The following is a 5000-nucleotide window of genomic DNA, read 5'->3' on the forward strand; positions in this document are numbered from 1 at the left end:
TTGAGTATACTTCTTGTATATACAGTGCATTCGGAAAATATGGAGGGCTTCTGATTGGTGGAGTACTGCAGAGACAGTTGTCTTTCTGGAAGGTTCTCCCATCTCCACAGAGGAACTCTGGAGTTCTGTCAGAGTGACCATCGGGTTCTTGGTCAACTCCCTGACCATGGCCCTTCTCCCCCTATTGCTCAGTTTGGCCAGGCGGCCAGCTCTAGGAAGAGTCTTGGTGGTTCTAAACATCTTTCATTTAAGAATGATGGAGGCCATTGTGTTCTTGGGGACCTTCAATACTGCAGGCATTTTTGTTGTACCCTTCCCCAGATCTGTGCCTCGACATAATTCTGTCTCAGAGAATGAACTGTGGGACCTTATATTGATAGGTGTGTGCCTTTCCAAATCATATCCAATCAACTGAATTTACTCCAATCAACTTGGAGAAACATCTCACAGATGATCAATGGAAACAGGATGCACCTGAGCTCAATTTCGAGCTCAGCAAAGGGTCTGAATACTTATGTAAAGGTGATATTTCATTTTTTTATTTTTAATAAATTAGCAACAATTTCTAAAAACCTGTTTTCGCTTTGTCATTATGGCGTATTGTGTGTAGATTGATGAAGAAAAAACATAATTTAATACATTTTAGAATAAGGCTGTAACATAACAAAATGTGGAAAAAGTGAAGGGGTCTGAATACTTTCCGAATGCACTGTATAGTAGTCTTCAAAGTGCCTGAGTAGGGGAGTGTGGGCATCGCATGGCGAAGTTCTACATGTTCTAACATAATGCTCACTTTAAGCTTGTCAGATTTAGTCCATTGATTCATTTTTCTGTTGTACGTAAATAGAAATGCCCTTGACAGGTGTAACTGGCATTTGTGGAGATTTTGTAATTTTTCAAAAGTGTTTGAAATTGTGTTGAAGGTGTATAAAGCACCTACACTCGGCTTTCAGCCCAATGACAGAGATCCCGTCAAAGAGCCAGCACTCTCCACGGGGAGTGGACATAGAGGCACACTTACACACTTAACATCCTTGGAGCAAATGTGCTATCTAAAACACACTCATACAGCACAGACCCTCTCTCTCTCTCTCTCACACACACACACACACACACACACACACACACACACACACACACACACACACACACACACGTAAACTAATCCTTTCATCCTCTCACAGCCAACATCTTTCCCATCATCCAGGTTCATATCCTGTCCTGTTGACTGTGCAAAAATCCTCATGCATCTCATACATCCCACGACAAACCCACTTCAGTCTGTCTATGCGGCAGCAGGGACATCCAGAGGGTCCACCTGCCTATCTCCTGTTCAAACTTAGGGTTGTGCTGCTTCAAAATGTCATGCTGTTTTTCCACTCTCTCCCTCCTGCTTCTCTGCAATACCTCTCTAGCGGCTAGGAGACAACGTGGCGGCAAGGAGAGGAGAGAGAGAGAGATAGAGAGAGAGAGAGAGAGAGAGAGAGAGAGAGAGAGAGCCCAGGCCCTTACCTGCATGGTCCCTGGTGTGTCCCAGGTGCCCGTATGAGCGGTGGGTAGCAGCGGGAGAGCTCATGTCTCCTGTCAGACATAGTGGGAGGTGGGGTGGGGGGTGGGGGGTGGGGGGAGGAAAGACAGGGACGGCGTGACCGACGAGGGCCCGGGGACCAGCCGCCAGGGGTCAGCCCCTCGGAGCAGAGCAGAGAGAGAGACGGGAGGCGCAGTGGCAGTGATGGGCCTCTGACAGGCTGTCTGGGCCGTCAAACGCTGCCATACTGGACCTGTCAGATGCAGCCTGCCTCCAGACGACTCTACAGACACAGACAGAGAGAGAGACAGAGAGAGAGAGAGGGAGAGAGAGAGAGAGAGAGAGAGAGAGAGAGAGAGAGAGAGAGAGAGAGAGAGAGAGGCACACAGGAGCAGAGAGGTGTTTCTCAATAGCCGCCCCAAACTTCACTGTGAGTTTGCAGCCTGCCACACCTGTGTGGGTTTGATGTGGGATTACACCTCTGTTATCCAAATGCTGCAATATGAAAGCAGGATAAGCCCTTTAAATCATATGCCAATCATCCAATCTGATGTCCACCAATAGTGTCCCTGGCATGAGGCCTGGTAAAGTTGTTCCCTGCATTTACAAAAAGTCTGTATCTTGTATCTTTTTAATAATGCTACGATGCAATCGGATAATTCATTGCGTAAGGATAAAAGAACACACTTGCGTTGCCTTTTCCCACTGTGTGGCCATATTGCCAATATCCCAGGAGGCACAGTGATGACCTGTGAGTCAGGTGTGTGTGTGTGTATATGTGTGTGTGAAGCGTGTGTGTAGGTCATGGGAGGCTCGTGAAATCAGAGGAACGGCTCATTGTAATGCATGGAATGAAATGAGGAAGGTTACAGTATGCGTACGCGTGTTTGATACCATTCCTCATTCCATTTCATGCATTACAATGAGCCCGTCCTCCAATGTTTACCTGCACCAGCCTCCCCTGGTGGAGGGCCATGTGTGGGTCTAATTCCAGTTTAATCCCCCTCTTCCTCCCCTGTGAGGGCCTCGTCCCTTCTGAGAGGGAGAGGGGGATGGACTCCGTTAGATCAGTGGCAACGTGGGTGTACGGCTTTGATCTCTGCGCTCTGCTCTTCAATAAAAAGCTTTAATGCAGCACTCGGCGAGGAATCCACACCTGAGTCACACACATATAGACACACACACACACACACACACACACACATCCCTACTCACACAGAGGCAATTGTTCTGATCCTCTACCCCCCTTTTTACACAACCTGGAGAGAGAGAGAGAGAGAGAGAGAGAGAGAGAGAGAGAGAGAGAGAGAGAGAGAGAGAGAGAGAGAGAGATAGGGAGAGAGGAATAGAGTGACTTCAGGCCACTAACTGGACTAATCCTCCAGCCTTTAATTAAAACTCTCTAATGATCTGAGAGAGAGAGAGAGAGAGAGAGAGAGAGAGAGACACACACACACACACACACACACAGAGACACAGAGAGTGAGAGAAAGAGAGAGAGAGAGAGAGAGAGGGAGAGAGAGAAAGAGAGAAAAGTCATTTTTCTTCTGCACTTTCTTTTTACTCCATCTCTTCCCCCGCACCCCCTCTCCCCTATCCTCTCTTCTCCTCCAGACACACTTTTTCAAAGACATTTGTTGAACGATTTACATTGCTCCGGAGGGCCCTGAATTTGCAATGCAATAACCAGAAGCGTATGAAAGAGTAGCATGTACAGACACTTTTAAGATCCTTTTATAATCCTGATGAGGAGATGAAGAAAAAAGAATAAAAGGAGAAGGAAGAAAAAGGAAAAAGCCCACATTGCCTGCTGCTGGTAAATTAAATATCTCGGGGGCGAGTGGGATGAGGTTGGGGGTTGTGGTAGGGGATATGGGGGTGGGGGGGAGGGTGGGGGGGGGGGGGGGGGTGAAAAGAAGGTTTTCGGTTTCTCCAGGGTGTCAAGAACCGGGGATCTTCCACCACCACCATCCAATCCTGTCAGCGGCGTCTTATCTGGCGGCCCGTGGGAGAGACAACAATCTGGCAGATTAGTGGGGGGCACACAGCCACAACCCCCCCTCTTGGACACCCCAGAGGAGCAATCAAAGGGACCATCCCCAGCCAGGAGTCACCACCCAGCGACACACTCACTCTCAGCATCCCATAATACCTCAACCACAAGACCAGGGGGAGACCCAGGAGAGGTCATTACCCCAGATGACATTGCCCGCCGCCGACGCCACACTCATATGTACATATGAACATCAAGCCCATGAGACCCAATGCAGGTCGCAGCTCAAGCCCCAGATGTGAACACCGCATTTGAATATACTGCATTCCTAAAGGAGGAAATAAATATGACAGTTTAGATACCAAAACCAATAGACAAAACAACCCATAAAGTCACTTTGCATGAAAATAGGGGCAGGAGAGAAGGATCATGAAAATCAGGGGAGGAGAGAAGAATATAGCAAGGGTTTCAGATTGACTCTGGGGGTAGATTCATTTGAAGGGAGGGTCTCTTGGCTCATTTTGCAAGGGGGTTTAGGGGTTGATCATTACTGTCTGTCACTCTCCCCAAAGAACAGGCACGCATGGAGAGAAGGCCTATGAGCATTCTCAATATTCTACCTGGAGATGAGGACGATTGGCTCCCAGATTAAAACCATGGAGTCCCAGGACTGTTACAGATGACACACGCTCAGCTATTCCTCACAGGGGCCTGTTGTCCTCCTTCTCCCAGATTGCTTTGCTGCTCTGCATGACTGCTGGGAAAGTGGATATGCACATAGTAATCTCCCCTCCCATGATGCCGCTCTTCAAAACATCTGTGAGGAAGTCAACGTTTCCACTTTCATATTTCCAAGATAAGGTACTATATTTTTTTCTGTAATGTAACTTCAGAAAGATGCTTATGACGGTGAAGAAAATGATGATAAAAGTGATGGAAATGGAATGTCTCTGGTGGCTTTTGGTGAAACCAACTTTTTACCTTCAGTAAACTTGAAATCAGAAACTACTGAGTGTGCCGTTTAATGACCCGCATAGTAATTTGATACATATTTTCTCCTCTCCTCTTTTCTCCTTGGTAATTACTTACAGTCTATAAATGTTGAAACGTTCTTCCCTGTTACATATTAGCAATTTTAGATCGACTCTCATTCCGGTGTTTTTTTAATGTGCCTTGTTTATTCGTAATCTGTGTTGTTCCACACTCCTGCGCTAACGATTTTTCGGCACCACATTTGTAATCAGATTCATTTGTTTCCCTGGCTAATGCATTCAGACCAACGAGAGGAGCTGAGTAGCCTCTCTATGCACGTACTCTCAACCAGTTGGAAGAAAAGTCAGATCATACACACCAGTGAGAGGAGGTATGTGTGTGTGTGTGTGTGTGTGTGTGTGTGTGTGTGTGTGTCTGTGTGTGTGTGTGTGTGTGTTTGTGTGTGTCTGTGTGTGTGTGTGTGTGTCTGTGTGTGTCTGTGTGTGT

The sequence above is a fragment of the Argentina silus genome (genome assembly GCF_951799395.1).
Source record: "Argentina silus genome assembly, chromosome: 2".
Classification (NCBI taxonomy): domain Eukaryota; kingdom Metazoa; phylum Chordata; class Actinopteri; order Argentiniformes; family Argentinidae; genus Argentina; species Argentina silus.